The sequence below is a fragment of the Coloeus monedula genome (genome assembly GCF_965178545.1).
Source record: "Coloeus monedula genome assembly, chromosome: 3".
NCBI lineage: Eukaryota > Metazoa > Chordata > Aves > Passeriformes > Corvidae > Coloeus > Coloeus monedula.
In genome coordinates, this window is record NC_138783.1 from 49,028,077 (window position 1) to 49,046,298 (window position 18,222).

The window sequence follows — 18,222 nt, forward strand, 5'->3', positions numbered from 1 at the left end:
CTCCATGGGATGCTGTGGTCTAATATCACACCCAGGCATCCCTGTGCATCCTGGCACAACAGTGCTTCTGCTCCTCTGCTTTCCACAGCCCACAGGCATCGTGGCAGGGGCTGCCTCTTTCTGTGCCTGGCCTTCCTGGTTTGACTCATCATTTATGATAAGTGAAAACTGCATTTCTGGAGCTCTCCCTGTATAGCCATTGCTTGGAATTGTGCACGGCTGAAGATCATACCCATCTGGGCACTAAAAAGACAGTTATTTTTCACATGGTATCTTATTTCAGCCTCTCTCTGACATTTGCATGGAAAGAGGCTTTACAGAAAACCTGGGATAACACTGCATCCTTGTGTCAGGTGAAGCTAAACAGCAGTGCAACTTCAAAACTTAGTTTACAGTCACAGCTGTCCCCTCCATTCCCCATCTGTTTTCACATCTTGGGATGGGTGGACCACTCACAGCATCCTTGAGAAATCCCTTGGGAAGAGCTAGCAGGAAAAAAACAGATAGAGCTGGGACTTTGTCCTTCTGCTTCTTGGCCATGGGGAGTAAATGAACCCAGGTTCTGGAGCACCCAAGCAACTGTGAGCTATCAGGACCAGCTCTGCCAGGTCAGCCAGCTGCCTTCAGTGCAGACCACAGGAGACACCAGCATTGTCACCTGCGTGCTCATACCCAGGTTGGATGCACTGCTGCCTGCCTGCAGCTGATGTAGCTCTGCAGCACTGAGCCTCCAGACCCCAAAATGCCAACAGTGATGCGGGGTAAGTGTGAAAGAATTCATCACCTCTGCTTTCTCTGGTGCTCACCAGCAATGAAACACTGACTGCTGAACACACCATCCCCAATTCTCCTCTGGGACAAAGGATGATATTTGCTTTCAAAACTAGGATTTAAATATGCTTTTTAAATTCTATTCCAGGGACTTCGGACTTAGATCGGACTAAGCCAGCTCTCCTCTGCCGGGAGCAGAAATGGCTGGGGATGACACAGACATATGAGAAAACCCAGAAGTGTAAGGAGCATCCAGGGACACTGAAGCATCTGAAACCGAGCGCTAAGCACCTCCGTTCTCTCACCCCCTCCATGCAATGCAGGCGCTCCAGCACCTATGGCTACAGCTTAACTTTCCCCGCTCATGGCACAATGGACCGCTGAGCCGGGGCAAAGGCAGGCAGAAATACCAGCTCCGAACACTTCCGCGGGCAGGTGTGGCACCGCATGGAAGGCAGCCTGGCTGGTTCCCAAGGCGCCCTGCTGGCCGCGGAGTAGCGCATCCCCGCTGTTTTCCACGGGAGCGGGAGGCTGTGCGGCGGGAGGCCGGCAGAGGGCAGCTGCACCCTGCCAAACGCCGGGAATGCCGTGCCGGGAGCGGCTGGCCGCGCTCTCCCCGCCGGGCTGGGGCCCACGGATGGTGCTGGCAGGCGCCTCTGCTGCCCCGCTCCCCACCCTCAGCGCCTCTGTGCAGGGCGGAGCCCGCCTGCCCTCTCTGCCGGGAATCTCGGGATCTGAGTGGCAAAAATGCTGCCGACCATCGTGTCTGCCGGGGCTGCTGGAGCTCCAGCGTGGTCCAGCTGTCCGGCGAGGGCTCGATTTGGTCCTTGAGACGCCCCCGCTGAAGCTACTGCCTTTCGGCAGGAAAGGATGGGTTGGGCGGATGTCGATGTCTGTGCCTGTGCGGGGTCCCAGACCGAAGAGTGAATGACAGGGCAGCAGGGATGCTGTCCTCATCCTGGTCCTGATGGGGATGGATTGAACGTTTCCTGGAAAAAGTCCATGCAGCCCATGCTAGAAATTAGGTGAATGCCTTTCACCTTCCCCAGTGTGGTGGGCTCCCCCCCAGACAGGGAAGGCTGCCCCGCTGTTCCCCTTTCCAAGCACTCGCTGCCACATCTAAGTGAAGTGGCAAGCTGGGACAGGAACATGCCATGCATCACAGAGCCGTAAGGAAGGGCACAACCTTGTTAGAGGGGCATTTTCTGCAAGTCATCCCTCAGTAAACATATCAGAGGAGTTCCAGCTCTTACATAAACATCAGTGAAGAGGGTGAGTGGAAGAAATTTTATCCCAGAAATAATTTATAGCCATTCTTTCCCAATACCTGTGACCCAGGCAATTTGTTAGGTGATCCACATCTTTGTGTGGCAAACAAACTTGGACTAGAAACTCTTGCTGCTTTCAGCAGTAATTTTGTTATCTTCCCAAAGGCTAAGGTGTACTGCCAGCGCCCATCTTCTGTCACAAGTGTTTTCTTTCTCCTCTTTCCTAAAATCCGTTCCAGGATTTACATCCTGGCTTTTGCCACACTTAATCTGCATGAACCTTCCCCAGAAGGTTCAACTCTAAAAACAATCATACAGCAAAGAGCAGCCACAACCATCATGTTTCCATCTGCAACATACAGTGCTGGTGAAGGCTGGTGGAGACAGCCCATGTTTCCAAACTGAAAAGTCAGCAGGAAAGAGGTCACTGGGAAAAATATTTAACTATGACAATTAATTAGAAAATCCCCATGGCAATTTTACATCTCCAGGATAGAAAGCACACCTGCAGCTCCTTTCATTGGTACTTCACCATGTTCCTATGAAAACATGGGAAGGACACACTGCTCATCCCAAAGGTGTTGTGCACACCAGTGGGACCAGAGACATGTCACACACATCTTCCTGACCCGAGCTGTGCCAGAGCAGCATGGCCACAAAGCAATTTCAGGAGCATCACAGCATGAGGAGTCTGGTGCACTCCCCTCTTCAGCCACACAGCCAGAGACTTCCCAATTTCTACAAGGACACCAACACTGACTTAAGCAGTCAAAAATGACACCAGCTCCTGGCACCAACCTACTGGTGTGGTGGCTCTGCCAGAGCGGGCAGTTGCCTGATGGTAGCCCGTGACACCATGGGATAAGTGTCTCCTGTCTGCTGGGGAGATGTGGGTCCGACAGCCTGGGCTGGCCAGGTGAGCCAAAGTGGCTGCTTCCTTTGGTTGTTGATATTACCTTGCATTTTGAAGCCACAGGCCCAGAGAGGGATGGGCCCAGGCCATGGCACATTCCTGTGCTCAACCACACAGACAGATTTGCTGCCTTCTAAAGGACATGGACAGCAAGTCAAGGCATCAAGAATCTGACAGAGCCCTGGGCAGGGGTTGCCCATGGTGAACCAGGGAGGTTGCCCCATTGTTCTCCTGCCTTTTACAGCCACAGGCCCCCATGGGGATGAGACCAGACCATGGCACACCCCCATCCCCTCCCTCCACAGACACAGCCAGAGATTTCAGCAGCTTTTGACAAGGCCTTTGTCCTAAGAGCAAAAAGGTACATGGAGCCCCAGTGTGCACTGCACCATGCTCCCACAGGCAGCTGGAGGCTCCTCACAGCCATAGACAAGGGGGAACCAGCCTTTGAAGTGTTCAAAAACGTGTGTTTGTGGCCTTTGGGGAAACAGCTTTGTGGTGAAGATGGCAGTGCTGGATTAATGGCTGGACTCCATGAGCTTAGAGGTCTTTTCCAACCTTAACAGTTCTATGATACTCTGATTCTATAACACAACATTCTCAGTCTTCATTTACCTGACACTACTTGTTGACTGTGACACAAATTCTCATTCAGCTCAGGTTCTCTGAATGGTTTTCAATGAATACACTATTTATGATTAAAGTGTAACCTATCGTATATACAATGAATTTTCCTGGCACATACACCTGGTTTGCAGTTCTCTCTTAAGCATGCATTTCCTCAAATGACAGCTTGGAATTATGTACAAAAGAATCCAAAATTTTACAGTGCAAATCACGACTGTAGCTGTAATTATTTTTCACCAACACAGTAATGTTAAAACATTATGATTTCAGAACAAAGTGATGCCCAACTTAGACTATATTACAGGATGGTCTGGGATATTTTTAGCAATGAAAGTATAACAAGTTGCATTCTGATTTATTTTTCCACTTCAGCTTGTTCCCATTTTCTCTTATAGTATTTAAAACTGTTTAACTTTTTGTGGTTTTAAATGAAATGCGGATATTGTAATGTAATATTTTGTCGCTTTGTATATTCTGAACTAACCTGAGAAATCAAGGCTTTTCTCATGTGTAGAGGATTGTAACTAAATCAATTATCTACAAACTAATTCTTATCAGAAGAACAGATTCTACAACTCTCAGGACAACCAACGTCAGTATTTGGTCACCCCCATGGTGCAAAAGTGTTTCCTGATGTTCAGACAGAGCCTCCTGTTTCTCTTTGTGCCCATTGCCTCAAGTTCTGGGGCAAGGATTTCTGGGGATGGTAACATGGGTTGGCTTCTGCTGAGCAGTGCTGCCAGGATGTCTCACACACGGTATCACACACGTTAACGTAAACACAGTTTTTTTCAGTTTACTCAGAAGGTAAACCAGGAAGGGAAGCAGGAGTCCTCCCTGGCAAAACAAGCCCTGGAGGGGTGAAATGTTATAATCCCCTGAGGCTGGGGAAGCTCTGGAGCCTCTTGAAGACTCGTTACACATCCTCGAAGCAAAATCCAGGTAGCCAGTGATGCTCCCTTGGCTATGGCACACCCACCGAGCCTGAGCACCTGGCCACTGGTGTTGCCACCCAACACACATTTTTATTTCGCTGTCCTTGAGCTTTTCTGTTTGGGCATTTGCCACAGGGCCCCAAATCAAAGACCTTTGCAGTTTCAGAGGGACTCTACTCCACAGGAACCAAGCTGCTTCTGCATGGACATCACAGCCCACAGGCTGAGCAAGGAGCGGATCTCCATGAGTCATTGAGCACTTCTCCTGGTTATGTGCTGGAGGTGCCTGTGTCTCCAGCAGGAGGTGGGAAAAGGAAGTTTTTACACTCTCAAGTGTAAAACTAATGTTCAATAAATAGAATCACTTTTCAGCCATAAAAAAGAAGTGTTCGAGTCACTGGTGCCCCAGAGCTATTGGCTACAGAAGTGGTGGGTGTAGAACAAAGCAGCTCCTGAGTTTTGTTATGCACACTGCAGGATTTGGGCATCTGTCTGGATTGCTTTTAAGTAAGTGTGAAGTGCAGGTGATGCTTTGGGGACAACTTGAATGGGGCAGCTTGAACTCAGCCCTTCCCAGGCACTCAGAGAAAAAGATCTGGTGAGGTAGGGCACACAAATGGGTAAAGTTTGTTGGCACCATCACTTGTCTGGTGCTATCTCCCCCATTTCCCTAAATAATTTGCCACAAATTAATTAACACACTTGAAGCCTCAGCCCCAACCAGTGCCCATCCCCTGGCACCCTCTGTGCTGCTGAGAAGGCAGCAGTCAGTAGTGCCTTCTGAGACAAAATTGCATGTGGAATCATAGGATCACTAGTGCTTATTGTGGTGTTCACAGGAACAAGTCAAAATGCACCTACGCTGGACTGAAATTTAGAATATTCCTTCACATATCCTGTCAGCTGGATACTCTCTAGCTACATCCCCCTTGTGAGCATGGTAGGCAGCATTCTTTGGGACTAGACCTCAGTGTCCCACCATGGCTCATCCATGCGGACCATGATTCTTCCAAATCCTTCCAGGGGATGCCCCAGCACTTTCCCTGAGGGGGTTGATGCCAGATCCTTGCCCAGAGATGCAGAGATGTGTGTTTGGGTAGCATTCACCCAGAAGTCACCTCCCATCCCCTCCTGGTGATTTCCCCCACTTGCCTTTGAGTCCCTGTAGGGACTCTGCCCTAAGGCAGCAGAGCGTCCACAACCTTTTCCACATCATCATCCTAGTGCAGGAGTTTTGAGGAAAATGCCACGTCTGGGCCTTTGCAGGGACAACTTGGACTTACTCTGGATATAATTTTGGTGCATTTCAGTGGCTGTTTGGTATGCATCTCTCTCCACAGCTGAGCACAGCCAACAGGATACACCTTCTTCCTCCCCTCCACTGCACGCCATGAGGGCCTGTCTAGTCTGAAACCTCATTAGCTTAATTAAACTGGTTATTTAGTGAGAAAGACTGACCCATGCCAAAACTAACACAGGAAAAGAACCATCATCTGTTTCCTCTTTATGAAGTGCTATTGCTATGCCAAAACCATGCCCCAAACTCCTAATGTTTGATCCAAGAGGCTGTCCAACAACAATACGACCACTTATGGTTGGGTAAACCACCTCATGCTTGGAAGGCATTCTCTTGGGAGACACTACTTTGGGACACCCCATGTTTAGGAATAATTTGTTGTGCAAAACCCATGAGACCATCTCATGGTGCCAGCATCATTATTCAGTACATTGCACATGCAATCCAGTATCTTCATGGAAAACCAGGCTGAAATAACCAGCTCTGAATAAACCATTCCAGAGCAGTTGGCTGATTAGGTAAAGCAAAAATGGTTTTAGTCCTGAACTTATTTTTTCAGAATTAAATCCTTTTATTTCAGAATGGAGTCCGTGTGGGAGTTGCTTGGGTATACATATGCCCAGCCTCTAGTGGGAGGGTGCCAACAATTTCGGCATGAGATTAAAACACAAAATAAACATACCAAAAACAAGCAGAAAATTAAAAAAAAAAATTAAGAAATAAAAAACCAAAACCGGTGGAAAAAAACCCCCAAACAACAACTCCTGGAGAAGGTCCAGGAGCTGTGATATTGAACCAGGGTATCACAGCTGAGTCCCCAGCACCCACTGCAGGATGCTGCCCAGTTTGGTGTGAGAACTGAGGGAGGGGATGGGGCACAGATAATGGCTACACGGCCGAGGTGCTCATGGGGTTTGCTGCTTCTGACCATGCGCTTGCAAGCAGGCACAGTGGTACCTGCAAGGGACAAAGATGACACCTATAATGAATTGTGACTCTCTCAAAGGCACTCTGTGTCTGTGAATAATTCTGACCTACGTGGGCTGTCCCACCCAAAACAGCCCCACTCTTTGCAGTCTCTGGCAAAGAGAAGGGACTCACACACAGTGTTTCCACTGCGTTGGCAGGAGGCACCCAGCTGAGCAGGTGGGGCAGCTTCTTCAGCCAAACAAATGATACTGCTCCATCAGGGAACAGCCTCTGGATCCAGTCCATGCCTGCCTGGCTGGGCTCACCCAGGGCATTGCAGGGCAAACCCACCAGGGGCAAACAGGAAAACTACAAGGGCCAAAGGAGAATGCCCAGAGCCCTGCCCGTGCCCAGCACAGCCACAGCCTCCATGCTGCTCTGCAGGCTGTCACCAGCACACTGAGCTGCAGCAGTGCTCAGGGATGCTGCCAGACAGACAGGTTGTCCATCCCAGCCTCCAAAGGGCCACATGTGGCTGAGATCTGAGCAGTGCCTGCTACAAAGAGTCACAGTGGAGTGGGAAGAGACAAGAGGGAAGTGGGGTCTGGTGTCAGCAGGGCACAGTGAGAAGGTTTATTCCTGAAGGCTTTGCCACAGGCAGGAGAGCATCTTCCCTGGTTATGAGAAAGATGTGTTGTGAGGAAAGAGATCAACTCTGAGCAGCCTGTGCCATGGGGTTGCAAAAAATATCACTGGGAAGATGTCAGGGCTCGTGGATAATATCTGGATTTTTGAGCTCCACAACTAAATGCAGAGTTCCTCTAATTTACTACCACATTAAACAAATAAACCAACAACTTATTGTTTCATAATCTCTCCCAGGGAAAGTTCGGCTGTTGCAGGATCCCGCAAGAGCTGCAGTGAATGTTGGAGTCCAGCAATCTCATTGTGGGAGCTGTTTGTGAGACGGGACTCCAGCAACAATCACTGCTCCCCAGGAAATGCAGCTTCACACTGGTATGGCTATCTGAAGAAGAAACGGGGTGCTGGATGAAAAATGCTGTCCAGGAGCAATGTACCCATGAAGCCTGCAGCTCTGCTGTCCTGCAGCTTGCTGGGTCACAGCAAAGCTTGGCGCCACTGAGCTGGGTTTCTTCCATGTCCATGGTGAACTCTTCTTGGCCAACAATCTCTTCTTGGCCTCTCTGTTCCCTTGATTCTCATTCCAGAGAAATGCCACCATTTCTCAAAAACTCTCCCTTTGCCCAGCAGCTTTCAAAGGACCTTTGGGACATTTTCCTTCTCTTTTGTTTTTCCATTCAATCCCATTTCTTCAGCAATTGTGTGATACTTAATGCAAATATCTTCATAGGTCAAGTCACTTCAGGTGCTGAGTTGTTGGAGATGAAAGAAGTAACAAGTTGTTAAGTCTGTTCAGTTTCTATGGCAGCGAGAAGAGAGGTTTTTCATTAGGCTCTGCTTTCAAGACACCATTTCCAGAGCAGTTCCCAGGGTCTGGCAATCAGCAGTCCTGTGTGACCCGTGGCTTCAGCACCTGCCAGACCCATGGACATGCCACTGATGGAGCTGGCTGGCAGCTTGCATCTCAGAAGATCAGTATGGAGCAGAAGCCCCAGGGCTGAAGTGCTGTTGAGTAGCAATTCAGGGGGAGAATAAGAAAACTTGGTGAAGACAGTCTAATAGCTGAACTAAATGAACTAACATCTGTCCTCTCTCAAGCAGTCTCATGGGACTCTGCTCTGTCCCTAGGATCTAAAGCCGAAAGACTGACTTTTCACAAAGGTGTGAGATACTGAGCAAGGGATGAAACACTGTAATCCCTCATGACATTACGCGGGGCTGAAAGTGCATAATAATACGCTTAAAATCCAGGAAGAGCTTTGCAGTGGTGGAACAATTTCTGTAAGTAACATTTCATCTAATGTACCCTGTGGAACAAGCTCAAATCTGCTTTTCCATCAGCGCTGTTTACAATGAACGAAAGTGTGTTGGGTGTCAGGGTCATCAGCATTGCTGCTTTGCTAGGAGTCCTGAGGGACACAGAGCCTTCCCTGCAAACTGCCTGCTCCTGCACAGTGGTTTGTCTGGACACTTGTAGGTATCCTCCAGTGTTGGGGTCTCTCCCCCTGCCATGTAGCCCTGGGAGAGGGGCCCTGGGAGGGAGGCACGGAGTTTCCCTGCCCCTGCTCAGCCTCGTTCCCATGGGTTGGTTTGTGTTCCCTGCGCGGGCAGAAGGACCCTGGGTCCGGTGACTGGAACAGTTCCTGGGCAGAGCCCCGGCCATGCGGCTGGAGAAATAAACATCTCTGAAACAGCTAGCAAGAATCTGTCTGTCCATATATATTTCCTTTCCACGGGACTCCTGGTTTGATATATGCGTGTTACAGTAATCCCCGCTGTAACACTCCAGAATGTTCTTTTGGGATTTCCACAAGCACAAAATGTATCTGTCACATTTGTGCTGACAGAGCACATCTTTTTTAGATGTAGCTCAGTATTCTTGGCTTTATTCTCAGTCTTACTGCACTCATAGGCCAGATTAGGTTTTTTCGTGACCAAAACACAGGCTGCCTTTGAGAATCAAATAGCAATACACTCTTCTCTCTTTGAATAGCAGGGAAAGCTCTTCTGAAGTCTTGAGAGGCAGACTCTGCAGTACATAACGTGGTAGCTGGGCCTCAAGAGGGAGGAGGCACTGCTGGCACAGGACGAAGAGTCAGCAAACAAAATGATAGATACCATTTAGGAGAAATGTGAGGGGAATTGGGGAGGTGTCTGGAATCAGAGAACGGAAGAAGGAATGGGAAGAGAATGATGCACATGGATGTCTTTGGTAGCCTGGCCAGGGCAAATCAAGCTGAGGTCTTGCTTTTCCACCAAAGGTGAACACTTTTTTTTCAAGAGGAAGCATAGCTCTTCAGCTCCTCATTATGAAAAAATTGACTCTGAAAGAGCAGAAGTTCAGGCTAGTGGCACATGGCATCAGGAATTGGACTTCCCTCTCCAGATTTAGCCATAAAAAACTCTGATTCCTGATCCCATGAAGGCAATATATTGCCTCAGCGCTGAGCTTGGCACTCACAGGGAGTTGATTCCTTCTCAGAAATGTTGAGCCATATGGAGTCTTAAGGTACACCTGTAATCAGACCCCAAAATGGGTTGTTTCCACTGGCCAAGTCTAAGATGGTTGCCCCTCTAATCTCCAGATTAGACTCCCACTCTGTAGCCAATAAAGAAAGACAGTAAACTCCAAATACCATCACCAACACTATCAACTCACCAGTCTTAGACACACACCTCAGGACGAGCTGAATCCTCCAACAGGAGTGCATCTGCTTCCACTGATGGAAGGGAGAACCCAATGAGCCACCTGGGCTCCAGCCCTGCCTCCAAGACCTGAAGTGAGGTGACATGACTCCCACCTCACACAGCCTCACATCACCCCCATCTGGCCAAATGATGCTCATTAGTCTTCTCTTCATCAGTGCCAATGACCTGAGCATTAATTAGGATCACAGGTCAAGAGGTCACAACCATGGAATTCCAGATCTGTCCAGGTCTGTTTCCAGGGCCTTGGTGCAGCTGCTGCCTCTATGAGAGCTCCCAGCAGTGCTTGTAGGGCACCTGGGGCATCTCTGGTCAAAGAGCCATTACCAGCACAGCTCTCCTTCAGCCCCTTTGTGCACTGCCCTTGTCCATGGTGAAATGCTGCTCCATGGGCCAGGATTACACTGCCTTCTTTAATAAAAGTGGTGCTGCATGAAGATTAAATTTTATCCTACTCCTATGCCAATAAGCCATCTGCATAGCCTTCATTTCAAGGGATCATGGCCATTGCCTCCTTGCTGTCATTGCCCTGCAGGTTACTTCGAGTGTGTCAGAGAATGACAGAGTAACTGAGGTTGGAAGGGACCTCTGGAAGTCATCAGGTACCAGCCCAGGTCGAAGTAGGTCCAGTTATAGCAAGCTGATCAGGGCCATGACGAATTTGAACACCTCCAAGGACAGAGACACCACCACCTCTCTGGGCAGCCTGTGCCAGTGTTTGACCACTCTCACAGTGCCAAGCTGATGCCTTATATCTACACAGAATTTCCTGAGCTGTCTCTCATCCTTTCACCATGTATGGCCTGTAAAGGTCTGGATTCATATTTTGTATTATCTTCCTAGGGTAGCAGCAGGCAAAAACTGGACCTTTCCTTTGCCTTCTCCTCCCACGGCTGAATAAGTTCAGCTCTCTCACCATCTCCTGGTACCTCAAGGTGCACCAGCCATCTTGGTGACCTCCACCAGTCTCTCTCCAGTCCATCAATCCCCAAACAACAACTGTCTCTATACACCAGTGTTCCCCTCCCTGGCTTTGCTTCATCCCCTGGGGAAAGGACATCCTCCCACATGTGTCTAACAAGAAGCACATGCAGCAAGCACAGAGTGACAGTGCCCTCAGTGTCCAGGTTCCTGGAGTGCCCAAGCACCAGGGGTCAAAACCCCAAACCAGCAGGTCAGCAAGGGAGAAGGAGACACCTTGTCACCCTCGTTCTGAGGACAGAAGCAGTGCAACAGGGTTTGCAGCAGCACAAACAAATAAACTTAGGATGGGATCTGAGCATCTTATCAACCCCCAAGACCTTTACATCTATTTTACAGGTATATAAACGAGGAAGAAGGAGACTAAGGAGCTATGTCACAGAAAGCCTTCAAAGACCAGGAGACTTGACCACTGGCACAGGGCCTGTTACCCTTGAGATGCCTCGGGGAATCCCTCAGAGACTTTAGAGCAATTGGGGTCAGGTCACTGTCTCTAATACAGAAAGATGAGGCTTATGCTGAGGATGTGTACTGAAAATGTATCCGCAAATGACACAGTGACTCTGCATTCAGCAATTGTCACCAGGCACGGGAACTAAGGAAAAACCCTCCTGCCTGTGAAATATTTTGAATGCAGAAGACAGAGAGCACAAAGGGTTGTGGGTGCCTTCCTCTGTGCGGAGCCCCGATAGTATCACACAGTTTGCAGGGAAGATCTATCCACAACCAGCTGAGCCTGGAAAGGATCAGAGCTTGCCTCACATCTCAGAGAGCCTGGGGACACAATTTAGCCAGGGTGTCCAAGCGCAGCCTTTCGATCCCGGAGCCACTCACCCTCCCCGGGGCTGCCCGGAGCACAGCCTGCCCACTACAGAGGAGCCTTCACAGCAGCACTGCCTTGCACGCGGCTCTGAACTGGAAGAAACTGTTTTCTCAGCATTTTATTTCAACTAATGTGTTCAGGCGAGTATCACAGTGTGCTATTAATCCTGCCCCAGTTTATAATTCTGCTTTCATGTTGGCTCCATTTTTCTCTTTTTAATACCACTATCTGGCCTTCTGGTTCTCAAATGTGGGATCTATTTTTTTTTTGTCTGCTGCAGCAGAATGAGTTAATTTGGTTCCTCAGTGCATAAGCAACAGGACTGTGAAGTGGAATAGAAGGCGATTTTATCTCTGTGTATGTCCTTGGTCAGGTTGACACTAGAATACTGCACCCTGCTGAGGTGCCATATTTAAAAGAGCATATCAAAAATTGGAGCAGGTAAAGAGAAGAGGCATAAAAAATGGTTTGAGAGCTGAAGAAGATCACTTCCAGGGAGAGACTTTTAGAGGTCAGCCTCTGTAACTTGTCAGAAAGAAAGCTGAGAAGTGATCTGATGATGTGTATATGTGTGGAGAAAAAACATGGGATGCTAAGGGGGTACTAAAAATTTAGTCTGAGAAAGGCCCACAGAGACACAGTGATGGGCACTGGAGAACATGCCGAGCTGAATTAGAAATCAGGTACACTTTTTAACCATAAGGACATTAACCTCCTGGAGAAAATTGCCCAGCAAGTGATGGATACTGCACTTCTTGAGGTGTTTGAGACAAGACTGGATGCTAATTCCACATGTCAGGATAGAGGCAGGGATAACTAGGGGATAGAAATTGAGGTGAGTTTGGCCTACTACAGTCTGGGAGGCAACAGAATTCACCTTCACAAAAACTAGAATTCCACATTTTGTTTTATATGCCTTTTTTTCCTGTTGCCCATCATGCTCTTGGACAAAATCCTTGTGGCAGGAGGGCAACTCAGTCCCTGAAGTATTAATAAACAGGCCAAGTGGTCACTTTAAGGCTGCGGGGGGATATAGGGAGGTGTGAGGATGCATGCTGTGGGGCTGCTGCCATGTGAACACCTTCAGGACTGTGGAGCACAGGGGTGAATGCCAGCACCCCAGCCGGCCCCAGTATTTCCACACTGGTCAGCATGGAAATGCCCATGCAGCTTGGTGTGAAAAAGTGTCATCAGGCCCCTGAAACTGAACTTCTCCCACTGTCTCTGCTGGTGGGTGCCAGCAGCAACTCCATGAAGCAGCACTTACAAACTCATGTCTTTGGTCTACAGGAGAAGGGGGTAAAGGCTGTAAAGCCCAAACTGTGGCAGAACTCATCAGAACTAGGTCCAGACGACTGCTTAGTCCACTCCTCTGCTCACAGGCAGGATGGTTCCTCCAGTGCTATTTGTGGGGGACAATTTTTAGTTCAGACACATCTCACTGGGACGGTGTCTCCACAACACTTCCAATTTTTGCTGTAGGGATGTTTGCATTTTTCCCTTGATGTTTAACACAAATATCGCATATGTTAACTTGAGCCTGTTTCCCTCTGCCTTCCCCACAGTGCACACCAAGAATGGTATATCCTCTCTCTCTTCAAAAACTTTTAGACTTTTAAAGAGTTTTTGAAACTAGATTTAAAAACAGACTTTAAAAAAAAAGTCATTAACCTCCCTTAAAGTTTTCTTTTTAAAAATTTAGTGACTCTCATTCTGAGCACCTTCCTCCACAGACTGTTTCTTTTCACCTCTCCTATTTCTTATTGCCTTGCTGTGGAGGCACTCAGATCCCCGATGTTCTCGTAACCATAGTGCCAGCACTGGGAACAGATGCCCAGGGGCTAAGGACAAGAAACCCTTTCTTCCAACCAGAGAAAAGGATGCTGGTCCCTCATGCCTGGCTGGTGATGCCCTGAGACACCCAGACTCTTTCCTGCACTGCTGTGGCTGCTCAGGTCATTTCCCTACCCTGCACATGTACAGTTCATAAATATATCCCCAATTATGCAACTCCTCTTTAGTAAACATGGACCTTTTAAAAGACTCCTACACATCTGCATCAGAAAAATAACACGTCAGAAAGCCGCAAAGAGAAACTTCCAATTAAGCTCACTTTGTAAATCATCTGCGGTTTCTAAACAAGCCTGGTGCATCACATTCCTCTTGGTTTTCCTCGTGATGGATGTTTGCAGTCAGCACTTTGTACACAAACCTTCGCAGTGGCTTTAAAGCTGAAGCTGCTCTGAGCAAGAGGCGCGTGCCTGAGCCCAGCCCCAAGGCTGGGAGCTGCATCCATCCCCCAGATATGGCTGCTAGATGCACAAACAGAAAGCTGCTGGGCATGTAAAACATGTTCCAGCTCTTAAAACTTCCTCAAGGGGCTTATGAATCTTGAAAGCGGTTTGAACCCTTTATTTCCCCGACAGTTCCTTACTCTCTTAAAGGACACATTTCTGCAGATGGCTGCATTTGGGAGGTTTCTGTTGGATCAAGGAGTCAAGTGGTCTTCAAGAATTCAGAGCTCAACAGGACTCTGAATCCCTTCCAGCTGAGCTCTTATGCTCTGCAGCCTCTGTGCTTCTTAAGAAATTTCAGTATTTATCAATCCAGTGTGAGCACCACATCCCAAGAACCCTAAATCAAAGGGGTTATAAACTCCATGTACATGGCATATAAAACCCTGAGGGATTTGTGCTGGCTGAGCAAGTGAGTTCTGCTCACTCAGTACCTGCACATTCCTCTCTGTACAGGAAAATTACATGGAAAACTCCAAGGCTTAAATAAAAAAAACAAGGCTTAAATGTAAATTTGCAATGAGTCCTGAGAGACTAGAGGAGATACTGGAACATTTGTTTCATGGCATGCTAAATCAATTCTTAAGGAAAAAATGAGTTTGTCTCAAGGTTAAAACTGAAGCTGAAGAGTGGAGCTTACTGGAGACACAAATGGTCCAGCTCTGTGCAGTGTAGCAACAGCAGCTGGAAAATCCTGGTGGGACCAGAAAATATTTCAGGAAGCTGAGCCAGGAGATGTTGCGCCATCTCTCTTTGGGAGCAGATGGAAATGGTCCCAACCTCGTCTTCACAAAGAGCAGGCTGCCCATGCTCCCAGCTGCTCATGCCCCACAGTGCCCCAGCTGGGCCTGAGAGCTACCCAGGCAAATTGCAAACCATTCCATGGCTGTGGTCTGGACAGCTTCCTTCAGCAAAGGCTGTTTGACTTCAGCTCTTGGAAGACACATCTCTAGGTCTGCTAACAAGCATCAGGGACAGCAACAAGCTATCAGTACACTCTCGCTGCACCCATGATGGATCTGCTACCGCTGCTCTTGCCTCTTCCGTTGTCCATCTCGGCTTGTCTCACTGGTGTCCCCAGTTCCTTGTTCAGGCTGGGGCTGTCATTCCTGCATGGCTCTCCAGCACCTTGCACAACACAGGTCTCTGAAGAGATGCACTGTACACAGAAAGATCAGTAGCCTTAGAAATACCCCTTTCATGGGACCCTCTGTCCCCCTCCCTTGAGAAGAGTGTTAGCAAAACTCACAGCTATGAGAAATCATGATTTAACTACCAAAGCCATATAAACTACGAGTCTGTTCCAAACTCACACCCCTAAAGCATCTATGGATCCTCACTTGGGCAGCTGCATCATCATCCCAGAACTAGCTTCAGCAGCAGGAACTCCTACCACCTATCTTCCCCATCCTGTCCTATGGTCCTTCGCTGATTGTGTTCAACACCATCTCAAGTAAGCGTGACTCCCATTTGGGAAGCTGTGAGGTGGGCTCTGCCAGGTGGGTTCAGACACAACCTTGTTCCTGTCCTTTACCAAATCTGTCCAGGCATTTTTTCTCAAGTGTGATAGTTTTTTTGTCTTCTTAAAACTACCCTGTACCATTAGAGGAAAAGACTGGCCAGGCAGCCTGCAGGCAACTTCTGTCAGAAGGACTGAGAGTTGAACCATGGTGTAAAATACCTCTGCTTGGAAGAAATCTTTCAGAAGTAGAGCTGCTGGGTCTCTAATGAGAGACAAAGTCTTTGCAGGGTCACCAAGCAGCAAACCTATGGTTGTCTACACACAGTCACTGCAGGATGCTGGCATAGCCACAGTCTCAGAAGAGCAACACAACAGAAAAACCGCATCACCGAGGAGCAGAAGAGCAATAGTTTTATTCCCACCTTGGCTGTAAGAGCCACCACCAGATACGAAGGGAATCTCTTGAACAGACTCAGTCTAAGTGGGTTCATTTTTTGCATAATAGGGTTTCTGGTGCCAAATGCTTAACAGCTCCCTTTGGGAGGCTGCAGTTTGGTTTTGCATCTGGACAGCTCAAGAACAAGGAGCATGCACTGGACAATCCTGTACCATCAGGGTCTTGCACAGAGTGACTGGGTACTCATGGCAATGGGAACCTGAGTGTGAGTGCCTGGGCTCCAGGAGAAAGGCAGAGGAAGGGAGACTGGCAGAAGGCAGCTGCTATCCATCCTGTCCCTCCACACTCACATTCATCCCTGGTTACTGGTGGCTGTGCTATCCTGGAGTGTGTTAGCTGGTCCCAAATCTTTTCTTCCCCTTCGTCTGGGCAGCATCCAAACATCCACAAAAATGCTGTGGTCTCCAACCATGTGGGTGCATGTAGCTGCATCCCCTGCAAACAGAATATCCACATCTTTTCTCTCACTGCTGTCTGGAGAGCTCCTGCATCTTCCTCCACTTCCCTGTGTATCCCACTGCCTATGAACACCTCGGTGATCTAATGAGGCCTGTTTGCTGTGCAATAATAATACACCCAAATCTTCTGCCCTCCTGCAGGTCATAAAACCAAATACTTGGTTTATTTGCTTGATTACAGGAATGTACCATGACAGCAATTTATTTTTTTCTTTTTTTCTTGTTTTCTTTGCCTTACTGTAACTTGCTGTGTGTGGCTCATGGACCCACCATGTATGCTCCTGCTGATCTGTGTTAAATAAACAACAAGCTCAGTTGGAAAGGAAGGGTGCTGAGGAGGATCCAGCTTATACAAGAGCCTGAAGGAGCTTACACATTACAACAAAGCACAAGGTGCTGCTTTATATGGTGATTCTGTGAATGCATTCAGGGATGTACGGTAAATATCAGGGAGTAAGGAATATTTGCTAGACAGTGCTATCAGCACAAGATCAGATGGATACAAATCAACTGAGAACTTAGATTGCAAACGAGTTCCAAATCATCTGTGAGAAAACAAGACATCTGGATATGCCAAAGAGATGGAAAAGACCTCCTGGGTTAAAGGCTGCACTCCATCTTAAAACTGATTAGCTTGTCATTTATTCCTTTGTTTTAAAATAAGTTTCCTGCTCTCCTTCCATCCACATCTATATTGCATGCCTAAGGGAATGCTGTTCCCTCTCCTTACCGATTTCCCTTGCCCAGACTGGGTGGGCACACAGGACTGCAGCCCAGCATCCCATCCTCCCCCAACACCGCCTGAGCTCCTCCCAAGCCTTTTGCTCACATTTGCTCTCACAGGCTTCACTCGGGGTTGTGTTTTGCAAAAGCACAGCTGCCTTGGCGTGTGAAGGAGGGGAGCCTGGACAGAGTGCCAAGCCTTTGCTTAAGCTGGGCAGTTCCCAGTTTAAATAAATCCGAATTCCCAGGGTCTAGAGAGGGAGGCTGCCCTGGCAGTGCCACCGGTGTGTGGCTGGCAGCCCCATAGGGAAGGGGCCAATTGCCTGCCTCGTTCCCCCTGAGCTGAGGCACGAAGATCCCTCAGGCAGGGGAGGAGCAGGCTCTTGGCTCCTCAGCGAGTGGGAAGGAGTCTGGTTCCCCAGCACCATGGTAGAAATGTCTAATGAGATACAACAGAGGGATAGATATGCATACTCAGGGACTTTTCTACACAAACATAATTTAAGGAAAGCCAAATATTTATTTTAAATGGCTGTGCCATATGCTGATGAAATGCTAATCTGCACAGAAAAAAACACACTGTAAATAAACTCCCCAGAAGCACCTCACATTCACTGAGCTTCATCTTTCTGAGCAAACTAACTAATAGAAAATAAAATCAACACCATCCATTATAGACTCTCTTCCATAAGAAATTCAGGCAAGCTTAGGCTGGCATGGGCCAGTGCTTTTCAGACCATCATCTGTAGCCCACAGAAGCACCTATGAAGGGTCTGCAAAAGGTATTTAAGAAAAACAAACTTGCTCTATTTAATTCACAATACAGAGATCTTCAGCCTCAGTACAAAAAATGATAGGGGGCTGCAAATCAAAAGCAACTGAAAAATACTACTGTCTGCTTTAAGGTTGGGAACTAGGAGTCAGAGGGACAGTTCTGTCTCCTCCACTGATCCCAG